The following is a 15,675-nucleotide window of genomic DNA, read 5'->3' as shown; positions in this document are numbered from 1 at the left end:
GTGTGGCTACTAATGCTATATTACTTTCAGTTAGTTGTTAATTTTAAAGTTTTTTACTGAGTTATTTTAGCAACAATTGCCCAAAGTTTTTTTTTTGCTTTTGTAACCATTATGTAAAATCAGTGGTTAGTGTGTGTGTGTATATCTTGTTAACAATTATATTTAATTAAATACAGTAGCACAAGGAAACACCATTTTGTTTTACAATTGTTGTCAAACACTGTAATAAAAAAAGGGTATTAAAATACAAAAAGTAGTAAGAGGTCCCTGTTCACACATGTACAATCTAGATGGAAATATCTCCCATTCGCATCACTGTAGCAATAAGCACCTTCCTGACACAGGATGTTACTGAAGGTGCAGTATATTATGTCAACATTCAAAATGTTGAAAGTCAGCCTGTCGACAATGGGATTTTTAGTTAAATGTCACTCTAACCCTAATTGAAGACTACCCCTAACCTTCGTATGTTGACATTCTGGCTGTCGTCATTGTGACACTGTAGACATTGGGCCTAATTCAGATGCTGTCGCAAAGTGACTATTGTATGCAAATCAATGTTTTATTACTGAGCAAACATCTGAGCTATAGTGCGCATGCGCAGTGAGTATATTGTGATATCGGTCTCACCGAGGCATTAGTCATAAAGTGAGTGACATGAAGACAGGGTTTGGTGGTGGTAATTAGGAGTGGTCAACACAAGTGTGTCATTGCCGTTCAGGTGGCATTTTTCTGGGCATGGATAAACTAGCAGTTGCAATCTTACTTGCTACTGGTGAGCTCTTGCTCAGCCTGCACATCTACAGGGCACTCTGTGACATGACCGATTTGTGACAATGGTACTGAAGTCTCAGCAACTGGATGTCATCGGAAGGAAATGATAAGACTGCAGTGGGCATCCCCATGCGCACGTTAGCTTCTGCCTATATTAGCTTATATTAGCAATTGTACAGTATATGGCAAAAGATAGCAATTGCAAGAACAAAAACATCTGAATTAAGCCTATTATGTCAGTGTCGACATTAATGTTTACATTCAGTCCATGACACCATTATGGTATCCATATTATGAATGTCACCATAGAGTAGCGACTACATACTGTTGCCAAAACCATGAGGCACTCACTTATAGTCATAGCACACTAAGATTACCACAACTTTCTGCTATTTGACTTTCCACTCAGAAACAATCCTAAACACTGTGGTAAGACTGATCTTTCTCTCTCGCTGCTTCACCTCTGCTAAACCACTCTGTTAATCTCTCCACTAGCTCCACATCTCCAACAAGATCCAAATCGAAGCTCCTTATGTTGAAAGCCCTCACCAGCTCCTCCCTCACCATCCATATGCGTCTTTGCGAGAGATGTATCAAAACTTCTACAGACTGGCCAATCAACTTCTGCCTATCATTTTACAGAATGTAATTGATAAATGTTAACTAGTAGCTGATTGGTTATTCTGAGCAACTTGTCCACTTGTCCAGTCTTTAGAAGATGATGCTAAATCTCCCCTTTGTCTCACTATGCATCCTATATTGCTCTCTCTTATCTTCCTTGGACCTCTGCCTCTCACCCTCCTGTTAAACACTTCTCACTCCTGCATGTAAGACATGTCCCTCAGTTCTCCCTGCCTGTGGAACTCACTAGTTCATCAAACCATGGTATCCTCCAACTTTACCTGTATCCAATTTTCCCTCAAAATACAGAACTTTACCAATGGCTACATCTCCTCCACCTGACACTATATATCTCTTCCCACTCATCACATGTGCTCCTGTTTAACAAATCCCTTTAGACTTTGAACTCTCACAGACAAGGCCCTCTGACCCTTTTCCATTGCTATCTTAATTTATGGGCACACTGGGCAGCTGCCCAGGGCCTCACAATTCTAGGTGCTTTTGATCAGGGCATTATCTGCTCTAGGGGGGCATCTGCTCCCAGGCTGGTACCTCTGGGGCTTCTTGAAAGGTAGGTAGAGAATGCTGCCCAGCTGCTCTGATTCTGAATTACACACAATCAGAGCAGCCAGGCAGCATACTCCACTGGCCTCCCATCCTGCAGCCAGACGTCAGCATGCTGATTGGTGGATGGCTGGAGCTATCTACCAATCAGAGGGCAGCATTCTCTACCTGTCTACCAACCTGCAGCCAGACAGTGAATGGCTGTCAGAATGCTGATTTGTATATGGCTAGACTTATCCACAGTGATGACAGCCTTTTGAAATGGTATGAAAGCATGTCGAGAGGGCTCGGGACTGCAGTAGGGGTAAGTTATGATTTATATTTTTCCCCCATGAATGGGTGGGTTGGGGCGCCAGTGCATTACTTTGCCCAGGGCCTACAGTGCTGTTAAGACAGCCCATTCCTTACAGTATGTCTCCCCTTCCCCAAATGTCTTCCATTTGTACATTGTCCATTATTTGTTCTATCACTAACTGTATGATGATTACATGATTTGCATGATTTAATTATGTGGGGTATAGAAATCATCTAACATGACCAGAGTATAACATCAATCATCAATTAGCAACAGAAGCTAGCAATAGCTAATGTTTTGTTATGGAAAAATTCCATTGAAGAAGGTTTAATAAATAATACATTGGGAACTGTTAGAAAAGATAGTTTCAGACTTCTACATATGTATATAACTTGGATGCTGCAGGAAACATTGATTGTGCCCAACCAAGTGACAAATGAGGTAGCGCCATGTAACCACCACAACCGCATTTGATTCAGTTTTGCATTTGGCTGGGAATAATATTTAAACAGTTTTTCTTAGGCTGGAATCCTACCAGGCCAGCAATACTTTCTAGTTACAGACATCAGGTAATCTTTCTGACTCAGACAGGTTTCCAGATAAACATTGATGATAGATCTGTTATAAACCAAGGATTTTAAAATCAAATGTATCTTAAATAAATAGTTGTATGAATATTCTCTCTTTAAGACAGTGCCAGTCCAAGCATTATTCCTATGCTATAATCATGCAATGCGTGGGTGATATTGATATAAGGATTGCACAGCATTTGCCTCTTATGCTTCCAGTTAACTTTTATCAGCTAAATTTTGAAAACACTGGTATTAACCTGAGAAACACTCATCCTTTAATGCTTCCTTTCAATGTCAACATTGCTTTGAACTTTTTAATGATCCTTTAAATCAAGATTATGTAATCATTAGCTTCTCATTTTATTTAGAACAGCGTCTTTAAACTCTTGTCCTCAAGGCTTCCCTACAGGCCAGATTTTTAGGACAACCAAACCAAATTACTTTACTTTAAACATAATTAGATTTGAGTGTATGCAAATTGGAGTCTCACAGAGATGCACTTAAGACCTGGCCTGCCTTGACACCCCAGGGCATGGAATTGGCAAATTGTACACATTTAGTAAAGTGGAATCTACAGTGCAGCATTTGTTAGCAAGAAGCTGAATGCATTTGTATCAAACTTGTCACTTTTTCTAAGACTTTCTGCTTTTCTCACAAGGTTGGACACCCTAACTTCACAGATAAGGGTGTACAAAATGGGTAACTCACTATTCATTGTATGATAATAGGACATGTTAATAATACATGCTGCTTATTGTTCCTTTATACTCCGCTGTACTGGCAACTTTTGTTTTTTTTCTTGTTTCGTTTTTTGACAAGCACTCATTTCAGTTCATAAAGTACTAGTTGGAAATTCTTTACAGTATAAAATGACATTTTGCTGCCGCTTATAAAATGTTGTCATTATAAATGTGTAAAATGTACAATACACATGCAACAAAATAAGAGTTACAAACAGGAAGAATATATTCATAAAATGCATAAACTTTGAGATGTGCTTCCAATCGTGAACATCATTTCATTCCAGTAAAAACTGTATTTTTGTTTAAAAGCTGCTTTTGGTAACATCCGTATTCACCTTCAATCAATAGCTTTCAGACTTAACAAAATATATTCCTGAACAGCATAAAAAATGAATAAATCCTAAAGGTTCATGACACTGTTTTAAACTGTATATTTTTCCATGTAAACAAATGTTGTTCAGGGATTTTTTAATGTTTCATTTTGCACATCACTTATAAGAATGCTTAGTCAGATATATGTGCCAAAATACCTCATAAGATGGATACTTGGATCAACTAAAAGGTATTGCAGCCCGCAGATTAATTAAATGTAGTTTCAGCATTGAGTTGTGTAATGTATAAATCATGTGAGACTCATCGTTCATGTGGAAGTATATAGGAAAACTATGGTTAAAAGTCAAACCTGGCTTACATGTGACAGGTTTTTGTAACAAGTTACAAAATCACACACACACACACACACACACACACACACACACACACACACACACATACATCTGTATGTTATTGGTGGAAAAGCTTTGAGTTTTCCGTTGGGTTTTTATTCAAAGTTGGTCCTGAAATAGGGGATCGGTATGAAAAAATGGCGGCCGGGATCCCAGCTGTCAGTATACCGGCAGCGGGATCCTGACCACCGGTATGTTGGCAGCAGGGCGGACATTAGCAAGCCCCTTGCGAACACGGTGGCTCGCTGTGATCACCACAGGTTATATTCTCTCTCTATGAGTGTCGTGGACACCCATGGAGGGAGAAAAGCTTGTGGTACCAGGATTCCGGTGGTGGTATTTCACAGCTAGTCAGGATTCCGATGTCTGCATTGTGAGGTCCGGGATCCCGAATAGCGATATTGTAGCCACTTCCCCTGAAATAGGTACTGACTATTTGTCAGTTACTGTATGTCAGCTCCATTTATAACTTCACTACAGAGAAGTGGGGCACATGTCGTATACCACTCATGCCAATGAAAAAAATTGATGGTAAATTACTTTACAAACAATCACTGTCCTAGTGATTATGACAATGGCTGGCACAGATGGCTATAATATTTGCCTTTTAGTATTCATCTGCTCCTGGAATACAGTGAAACACCTGTAGATTTACCAAATGTCTAATCCAAACGTTTCATGAAATATATTATCAGGCATGCCATTGTATTGTTGTAATTACAACTTGTCTTAAGAAATGTAATAACAGAATGCAAAAGACTAAATACACCCTTCCATTAATATTATAGTGTATGTATATTTTCTCATTCCACCTCCCTCAGGTTTTGGGGGATTTTGTGCCTTTTAGTACAATGCAAAGAATACTGTTCCTATTTCTCATTCTACATACTATATATTTTGCATTACATAATCTAATACATTAATTCAATAAATTAGATGTATGACGTTTATTTCATATACTGACATCTGCACACATCTTATTGCAGTTTCCATTATACAGTAGTTAGCAGCTGGCACTATTAATTTTTTTTTTTTTTTGTGAGTTTTCAAATGTTCCCAGTAACTATAGGTTGGCCAACATTATGAATAGAGATGAGTGAAATTGCAGCAAAGTTTTGTGAAACAGGCTATAATAGAGGTGTAATGTTTTGGCAATGCCAGAACAAATCACCATTCCATGGAAATGTAAAAAAAAAAAACATTTTGCGAAAGTTATGTAACTACATCCCATTGCATGATGTACTCAATTGATACTCTGTTAAAAAGAGCTGGAAGTTACTATGCACTTTATCACCAGTGATTGGTCATCTACCATATAGCATGTTATTTATTTGAATTGGAAATTATGACACTACCTATCATTGCAGTACCCCTGATGAATTCGACAATAATGAAACGCATTGGGTATTTAAGGGGTAGATGGACTAAGCAGTGAAAAAAGTGGACAAGTGAGCCAGAAAGCTGCTCTGTATAATTTATAGTATGCAAATTATAAATGTTACTTAAATGCTTTTCCACTGGCTCACTTCTCCACTCTTTTCACTGCTTAGTACATCTCCCCCTAAGATCTGTGAGGACAATTCTGTAAAGCCACAACTAGTATGAGCTCGTGTTTCCTCTGGGACAGTACAAAAGAGTGGCAATATTCCATGAAACAGATTACCAGGCACCATTTTAATTGGACAGACTAGTTGGTCAGTTGGATGGTTGGCGTTAGTCTGGTGTATGGCTAGCCTAAGCAGATTGCTAAGTAAGGCAAGACACAGGGCGATCGGGCACAGGTCACATTAAGTATAATAACGTATATAGAAGAAGGACCAAAATTGGACAGTGAATTTCCCTTAATAATTGGAAAGACAAAATATACACAATTTTCCCCTTTTATATGCGGTCCTGGTTGGTAGTGCGCCCAGAGCCAGAAAGTACACAGACTAGCAATGGGAGAGAAAAAAGGCTCTTGTGTGGGCGCACTCTTGTACAAGGAAGAAAGTTCCAGTATTATATATTAAGAAATATTTAAAACATAACTTTTATTAATAATATTTAAACCATAATAACCCATTCAAAAGATCCATAAGAAAATAAAGAATTGAAAAAATGTTAAAATGTTCTGGTCTCTTTATTTCAAGGAATAATTGGAAAGGTTGTAGACACTAGATTGTCATACCCCCATTTCCCCTGACCAGTACAGAATTTCTGTATTGATGGGACCGAGGAGTGGTCAAAAAAGATATTGTAAGAATATCCAATTAGGATCACTTAGATTAAGTCAATAATGATTAATGGTCACCAAGAATTAAGCACCTGAATTATAGACAGCTATCATATTTGTGTTAGGTGCCGCGGTCCGCGGCGCCGCTCGGTCTGCTTCCGAGAGACGCTCACGGCCGCCGCACCTCCCTCCCTGCCCGCCCGGCGCCTAGCAACGCCAGGACGCCGTGCGTACTGTAGCCGCCGGGTCCCTGGCAACGCTAGGACGCCGGGCGTCCTCAGCCGCTGGGTCCATAGCAACGGGGATGCCATTGGCGGACCGCGTTCCCCGTTGCCAGATAGGATTGATTACTTGCTCGTGCAGCAGGGCAGCTGCACGGCAACTAGTAATTAGGGTCTGGGGGCTGGTCTTGCTGGCCCTCCTGTCATTGGCCAGCAGGGTCTTTTTATGGGAGCCAGCACACTGCAGCCTCGCCGGTGATAGCTTCCTGTATGCTGTTCCTGCCTTACAACGTCTGTTCCTGGTCAGCTGTATCTGGTCGATCCTGCTCCCTGTGCTCCTGAGTTCTGGAGTTCTGAAGCCGGTCCTGGGAATCCTTCCTGTTCAAGTGAACCTGTTGCGGTCATCTGGGGGTTCTCGCTTGTTGGGGTTCTCTCCCGGTTTCGTGAGTAGCAGCTTCTGCCGCATGTTGCGGCCTAGGCCGCTTAGTCCTTGTTTTACTTTTGTGTTGGTGGTTTTTGAGGAGGTTTCCGCTTTTCACTGTCCTCCCCGGAACTCGGCGGTGCCGTGTGGGGGAGTGGACAGTGGTATCTTTTGTTGTTCTTTTCCTTTGGCGGCGTGCCGCACATATATTTAGTTTTAGGGTAGTTAGTAGCCCCTAGCTTCTGTTTGCTTTAGTTAGAGGTCCCCTTGTTATTATCCTGTCTCGGTTCACGCCTTGTCTCACTCTAAGACCTGGGGGCATCGGAGTTGGGCAGACCTAAACCGCCCTTCAAACGCAGCTGCCGTGGGCCCAAGAAACCATAGTCACTCAGGCGTGAACTGACCACACGGGTAAAACAACGGAGGTAGGGTGCTAGGGGCTAATCCCGTACCATCCCTTATTTCAGCGTCACGTCCTAGTGCTCTGGACTCTCTACACAAACATCTCTCCAGTTCTGAGCATCAGGAACGTAACATTATCACCGGCCCAAAAACAAACAAAAAAACAAAAAGAATAATATTAAGAGTTATTTGTTTTTGGTGGGCCTTGAAATTCGGCCTCATGAATCCGGCAGTATTAGGACCGAATCCCAGCCAGCTTTTGGCCAACCAGATTCAGGAACTAACTCAGATGGTTCAGGATCTTACTCTTCGGGTGAGATCGCAGGAAGATCTTTTGCGAGCCTCCCCGAGTATGATTCCAGAACCAAAGATGCACCTTCCTGACCGTTTTTCAGGTAACCGAAAGGATTTTTTTAATTTCAAGGAAGCTTGTAAGCTTTATTTTCGTTTAAGGCCCCGACTCTGGTACTGAGTCTCAACGGGTTGGGATTGTGATGTCTTTACTACAAGGCGATCCGCAAACCTGGGCTTTTGGGCTAAAAGCCGATGATGTTGCCTTGCTATCTGTAGATGCCTTTTTTAAGTCTCTAGGCCTTTTGTACGATGACCCTGATAGAGAAGCGCCGGCTGAGAGCCACTTGCGTGCACTTAAGCAAGGGAAAAATCCAGCAGAGGCGTATTGTACCAAGTTTCGCCGTTGGTCGAACGACTGTGGCTGGAATGACCCGGCCCTGTGCAGTCAGTTTCGCCTCGGTTTGTCTGAAGTTATTAAAGACAGTCTCCTGCAGTACCCCGCTCCAGAGACTTTAGACAAACTCATGGAGCTTGCTTTTAAAATTGATCGTCGTCTCCGGGAGCGGAGGGCTGAAAGAGGAGCTAGTTCAGGCCTAGTCCATGTGTGTATACTTTCCCTGAGGACGTCGAGGAGCCCATGCAAATGGGTCTCTCCCGGCTGTCCCCAGAGGAAAGAACCAGAAGGCTAAATTCTGGTCTTTGCTTGTATTGTGGTGGCAAGGGACATATCGCACGTAATTACCCGAATAAGCAGGGAAACGCTCTGACCCAGTGAATTGTGAGGGGGTTCACTTGGGTCTGCAGTTGATCTCCTCTAATGATTCCTTATTAGTTCCTGTAAAAATTTCCTTTGGTAGCCTCAGTTCGTTGGTGTCGATCTTCGTCGACAGTGGAGCTGCGGGAAATTTCATGGATCTTGGTTGGGCTCAGGCTTTGGGCGTTCCACAGATACCTTTGGATAAATGTATCACCATGCACGGCTTGGATGGTGGTCCGCTTTCTAATGGGGTAATCACTCACCGCACACCTCCAGTACAACTTACAGTGGGGGCCCTACATTCGGAGAAAATCGAATTTTACCTTACCCATTGTCCGGCTGTCCCCGTAGTTTTGGGTCACCTCTGGCTTGCCTTTCATAATCCCACCATAGATTGGCGGTCTGGGGAGATTTCCCGATGGGGTCCCTTTTGTGTTAAGGAATGTATTTCCCGTCCAGTCCGGGTTGCGGCAGTCACCCCAGAACTTATTCCTTTGGAATATCAGGACTTTGCCGACGTTTTCTCCAAGGGTAATGTGGATATTCTGCCTCCTCATCGGTCCTATGACTGCGCTATCGACTTAGTTCCCGGTGCCTCTTTGCCTAAGGGGAGACTATATGCCCTGTCTGGGCCGGAAACTATGGCAATGAATGATTATGTACAGGAGAGCCTAAAAAAAGGCTTCATTAGGCCCTCGAAATCTCCATTGAGTGCAGGGTTCTTTTTTGTTGAGAAAAAAGATGGGTCGCTCTAGACTAGGGGTGGGCAAAATACGGCCCGCGGGCCGGATGCGGCCCGCAAACCGATCCTGCCCGGCCCACTGCCTCCCACCAGCAAGCAATGACAAGCGGCCCGACCAGCTGAGCTGCTTGTCATTGCTCTGCACTGCAGTACCTCCAAGCTGCCAGCGGCGCCTCTCTCCCCTGCTGCTGCGTTGTAGCAGCCTCCTCCTCCCGCCTCCAGACTCCCCAGTGCCAACGGCTGTGTTCAGCCGAAAAGGGGGTGGGGCTACGTGCCGATGAAGGGGCGGGGCTACACGGGACCTCAGGGGGGCGGAGCTACACGGGACAAGAGCTAGACTGCTGCAGATCCATCCTTCCTGCCACTGCCAGCCAGATCAGTAAGTTAATGGGAAAAGTGAGTGAGAGAAAGTGTGTGTGTGTGTGTGTGTGTGTGTGTGTGTGTGTGTGTGTGTGTGTGTGTGTGTGTGTGTGTATTTGTGTGTGCGGGCAGTGGCGTCAGACTGTTTTTAGGTTGGGGGAGAGATCTTTAGCTCTCGCTGTACCAAACCCTCCTGTGTTCTGTCACCGTGTCACCCCCCCCGTGTTCTGTCACTGTGTCACACCCCCCGTGTTCTGTCACTGTCACCCCCCCCGTGTGATGTCAACGTGTCACCCCCCCATGTTCTGTCACTGTGTCACACCCCCCATGTTCTGTCACTGTGTCACCCCCCCATGTTCTGTCACCGTGTCACACCCATGGTGTTCTGTCACTGTCACCCACCGTGTTCTGTCACTGTGTCACCCCCCCGGTGTTCTGTTACTGTGTCACACCCCACGTGTGCTGTCACCGTGTCACCCCCCGTGTGCTGTCACCGTGTCACCCCCACCGTGTTCTGTCACTGTGTCACCCCCCCATGTTCTGTCACTGTGTCACCCCCCCCCCCCGTGTTCTGTCACCGTGTCACCCCCATGGTGTTAGGTCACTGTCAACCCCACCGTGTTCTGTCACCGTGTCGCCCAGAGGCGTCACCGGGTGTGGTGACACCCGGAGCGCACTCTGTACTATTACACCCCCCCCCCGCGCTCAAGCCGTGTGGTGCCCAAAATGGGTGTGGCCTAATTTAAAAGGGGCGTGGCCTTGCGGGTATTTTCTCTTTCGCTCCGGGGGCATGTCCAGCTTCCCCGAAGATGCTGGCTGCCCCCGGAGACTGGACTATGTGTGTGCCGACTCTTATCTGTGACCCCTCGTGTTCTGTCACTGTGTCACACTCCCCGTGTCCTATCACTGTGTCACACTCCCCGTGTCCTATCACTGTGTCACACCTTTCCCCAGGGGCCATAAGACACTGGATAATTTGCTTGCTGCGCAATAATTATCCTAAATAAAATGTTAATGTGTAAAAGGGGACTCTACCTTCCGTACTGTGTAAAAGGGAGCTCTACCTGCTGTAATGTGTGTAAGTGGCGCAATTTGAATAATGGAGACTATTGTGCAGCCTAATACGAATCGGTGTTATTTTTTGTCCACACTCCTTCCACATGAAGCCACGGCCCTATATTTTTGGCAAGTGGGGGGAGCTGCTATTTTGTGTGTGGCCCTCGGATACTGACAGGAAATGTCAAGTGGCCCCTCAGCTGAAATAATTGCCCACCTCTGCTCTAGACCATGTATTGATTATCGGGCTCTGAATAAAATTTCTGTTAAAAACACCTACCCCTTGCCACTGATTTCAGTACTGTTTGATCAGCTCCGAACTGCCGTTATCTTTTCCAAGATCGATCTTAGAGGGGCTTACAATCTCATCCGAATAAAATCTGGGGATGAGTGGAAGACGGCTTTCAGCACACAGTCGGGACATTATGAATACCTGGTGATGCCGTTTGGGCTGTCTAATGCTCCTGCTGTATTTCAAGATCTCATTAACGACGTCCTTCGCGACTTTCTAGGAAAGTTCGTAGTCGTTTATTTAGACGACATTTTGATTTACTCTGAGTCTTTTGAACAACATATTACCCATGTGCAACTGGTCCTTCAGAAGTTACGGGAAAATCATTTATACGCCAAACTGGAGAAATGTGATTTCCACATCACAGAAGTGTCCTTCCTGGGGTATATTATTTCTCCTAAGGGGTTTTTCATGGAACCAAAAAAACTCCAGGCCATCCTAAATTGGGCACAACCCACGAACTTAAAAGCAATTCAGCGCTTTTTAGGGTTTGCAAATTACTATAGGCGTTTTATTCATACCTTCTCAGATTTGGTTGCTCCTATTGTGGCATTGACTAAAAAAGGAGCGGATCCTTCCAATTGGTCGCCTGAAGCCAAGTCTGCCTTTCTGGCCTTAAAGTAGGCCTTTGTCTCAGCTCCAGTACTCAGACACCCTAACCCGGATCTCCCCTTTATTGTCGAGGTAGATGCCTCAGAGGTTGGAGTGGGGGCTATCCTTTCTCAGGAAGACCCGGAGTCTCAGGAATTACACCCATGTGCCTTAATGTCCAGAAAATTCTCCTCCGCAGAATCCAACTATGATGTTGGTAATCGAGAATTGTTGGCAGTTAAATGGGCTTTCGAGGAGTGGAGGCACTGGCTGGAAGGAGCAAGGCATACCATTACGGTGTTTACTGACCACAAGAACCTGCAGTATATTGAGTCAGCTAAACGGCTTAATGCTCGACAGGCACGTTGGGCGCTGTTTTTTACTCGTTTCAGGTTTATTATCACCTTCAGGCCCAGTTCCAAGAATACAAAAGCCGATGCCCTGTCACGTTGTTTTCTTCCAGTTCACAATAACCACCCGGCTACTACCCCCATAGTCCCATCGTCTGTCATACGGGCTGGCCTCACACAGGATTATTTACACAGCTAGTCCAGCTTCAGCAGCAGGCTCCCAAAGTCACTCCTGCAGATCGTCTCTTCGTCCCTGAATTTCTGAGAGGCACTGTTCTAGCTGAGTTTCATGATAATAAGGTTTCTGGTCATCCGGTCTGCTCAAGGGTTGGCAGTTTTATTTCTCCGCCATGTGTTCAGGCTCCATGGTTTACCCAGGGATATTGTCTCTGATCGGGACCGCAATTCATCGCCCGTTTCTGGAAACGTTTTTGTGCCTCATTAAATATGAAACTCTCTTTAACATCTGGGTACCATCCACAGTCTAACGGACAAACTGAACGTGTTAGTCGTTAAAACAGTATTTACGGCTATATTCGGCCAAACTTCAGAATGATTGGTCTGAATTTCTTCCTTTGGCCGAGTTTGCCTATAATAACTCTTGTCATTCTTCCACCAAGGAGTCTCCATTCTTTTCGGTCTTGGGCTTTCATCCTAGAGCCAATTCTTTTTACCCTCATTTTCCAGTCTCCTCGTTGACCTTAACTTCCCATCTCAGAATGATTTGGAAAAAGGTGCACTTTGCCCTTAAGAAGGCTGCCTTCCGAGAAAAAAAAATTTCTGATAGGTTCCGACGCCCATGCACTTTTAAGGTGGGAGATAAGGTGTGGTTGTCAACCCACAACATCAAGCTCCGACAACCCTCGGCTAGATTGGGACCCAAATTTATTGGACCGTTCCTTATCGTTAAGAAGGTCAACCCAGTTGCTTTTCGGCTACGCTTGCCTAAATCACTCAAAATTGGCAATACTTTTCACTGTTCCCTTCTGAAGCAGTATTTTTCTTCCAGGAGATTCCCTCAGAAGACTTCACAGGGTAGACCTCCGGTGGATGTTCAGGGGCAACAAGAGTTCTTGGTGGAGAAGGTTTTAGATTCCAAAGTTTCTCGGGGCCGGCTTTATTTTTTGGTTCACTGGAAAGGCTATGGCCCTGAAGAAAGGTCTTGGGTCCTGGATAACGATTTACATGCCCCTAAACTTAAGAGATTATTCTTTCAGGAATTTCCTCAGAAACCCGGCTTTAGGGGTTCTTTAACCCCTCCTCAAGGGGGGTACTGTTAGGTGCCGCGGTCCGCGGCGCCGCTCGGTCTGCTTCCGAGCGACGCTCACGGCCGCCGCACCTCTCTCCCTGCCCGCCCGGCGCCTAGCAACGCCAGGACGCCGTGCGTACTGTAGCCGCCGGGTCCCTGGCAACGCTAGGACGCCGGTCGTCCTCAGCCGCTGGGTTCATAGCAACGGGGACGCCATTGGCGGACCGCGTTCCCCGTTGCCAGATAGGATTGATTAGTTGCTCGTGCAGCAGGGCAGCTGCACGGCAACTAGTAATTAGGGTCTGGGGGCTGGTCTTGCTGGCCCTCCTGTCATTGGCCAGCAGGGTCTTTTTATGGGAGCCAGCACACTGCAGCCTCGCCGGTGATAGCTTCCTGTATGCTGTTCCTGCCTTGCAACGTCTGTTCCTGGTCAGCTGTATCTGGTCGATCCTGCTCCCTGTGCTCCTGAGTTCTGGAGTTCTGAAGCCGGTCCTGGGAATCCTTCCTGTTCAAGTGAACCTGTTGCGGTCATCTGGGGGTTCTTGCTTGTTGGGGTTCTCTCCCGGTTTCGTGAGTAGCGGCTTCTGACGCATGTTGCAGCCTAGGCTGCTTAGTCCTTGTTTTACTTTTGTGTTGGTGGTTTTTGCGGAGGTTTCCGCTTTTCACTGTCCTCCCCGGAACTCGGCGGTGCCGTGTGGGGGAGTGGACAGTGGTATCTTTTGTTGTTCTTTTCCTTTAGCGGCGTGCCGCACATATATTTAGTTTTAGGGTAGTTAGTAGCCCCTAGCTTCTGTTTGCTTTAGTTAGAGGTCCCCTTGTTATTATCCTGTCTCGATTCACGCCTTGTCTCACTCTAAGACCTGGGGGCATCGGAGTTGGGCAGACCTAATCCGCCCTTCAAACGCGGCTGCCGTGGGCTCAAGAAACCATAGTCACTCAGGCGTGAACTGACCACACGGGTAAAACAACGGAGGTAGGGTGCTAGGGGCTATTCCCGTACCATCCCTTATTTCAGCATCACGTCCTGGTGCTCTGGACTCTCTACACAAACATCTCTCCAGTTCTGAGCATCAGGAACTTTACAATTTGTAGATAGAAAATGAGGCATTGAACTGTAATAAACATGAAATAAATGAATAAGAAAATAGAGAAATATTGGATAGAATCAGTGGTGATGCTGCTGTTGGTGTCCCTTGTCACATAGAGAGGGAAACAATTCCTACTCTACAACACCAGGTATTCACAGGCAGTCTCCTCTCCTGGTACTAGCCCGGCCCAACGCTGTTTAGCTTCCAAGATTGGACGAGATCGGGCATTGGCAGCGAGGTATGGTAGTAGAGGGTTATGTGATCTGTCCACCAATCAGAATGCACCTATATAAGAAATTATAAGGTGGGAAATGATGAGAAAAAAGAAAATAAGAATGAATAAGTGAAGTGAGTGAAAATGTGTGGATCTGCTTTCCACGTGTCTATAATTCAGGTGCTTAATTCTTGGTGACCATTAATCATTATTGACTTAATCTAAGTGATCCTAATTGGATATTCTTACAATATCTTTTTTGACCACTCCTCAGTCCCATCAATACAGAAATTCTGTACTGGTCAGGGGAAATGGGGGTATGACAATCTAGTGTCTACCACCTTTCCAATTATTCCTTGAAATAAAGAGACCAGAACATTTTAACATTTTTTCAATACTTTATTTTCTTATGGATCTTTTGAATGGGTAATTATGGTTTAAATATTATTAATAAAAGTTATGTTTTAAATATTTCTTAATATATAATACTGGAACTTTCTTCCTTGTACAAGAGTGTGCCCACACAAGAGCCTTCTTTCTCTTCCATTGCTAGTCAGATTGCTAAGTAATCAGATATCAGATCTTTAATCTGCTAGTGACACAAGCAAAATCCATAAACTCAGTTTCTCCCAAAATACTTATTTTACAGTAATTTAATTTAATTTAACTACGATTATAGTACTTTCCTAAAGTAGCTTCACTTTAGCAAAACTATTACTGTGTGGTTCAGTTGGAGTTTTCATCTATTTTTCCTTCACAACAGGGGCGTGTAGCATACGTAGAAAGTCTTCCAACAGTGAGAGGGATGAAAAGCAAATTAAAACAATGTAAAACGATATTTCACTATGCATGAGTTCTGAAAAATGTGAAATAATAACATTCATTTTCACATTCATATTATCACAGTGCTACACAATTTCTCTGCATAGATGTGGCCGTTATGATCCTCATATTCCTGTGTGTGAAGAAGACCATTAGCAGTGGGCACACTGTGGGGTAACCTGGAAGGTTTCTTGCCTTAGACTTTACAATGCAATTAAAATAATTTGAATCTTCTGTTGAAATGACCGTGACAAGTACAAGACTACTTAACAATACTCTCTTTAGGGGTTTATTTTGATGATGTATTTGT

General features: G+C 44.5%; 1 protein-coding gene and 1 pseudogene across 2 annotated transcripts in view; one reads left to right on the top strand and one right to left on the bottom strand.

The window, feature by feature from the left end:
- Positions 1-15,675, top strand: part of KCND2 (potassium voltage-gated channel subfamily D member 2) — a 514,780-nt gene that overhangs the window by 369,877 nt on the left and 129,228 nt on the right. The window lies entirely within an intron of this gene.
- LOC134938880 (5S ribosomal RNA) lies at positions 14,463-14,581 on the bottom strand (annotated as a pseudogene).

The sequence above is a fragment of the Pseudophryne corroboree genome, chromosome 6, assembly GCF_028390025.1.
Source record: "Pseudophryne corroboree isolate aPseCor3 chromosome 6, aPseCor3.hap2, whole genome shotgun sequence".
In the NCBI taxonomy this organism is placed as follows: domain Eukaryota; kingdom Metazoa; phylum Chordata; class Amphibia; order Anura; family Myobatrachidae; genus Pseudophryne; species Pseudophryne corroboree.
The sequence above is the reverse complement of the archived record's forward strand: the minus strand, read 5'-3'. Positions and strand labels throughout refer to the sequence as shown.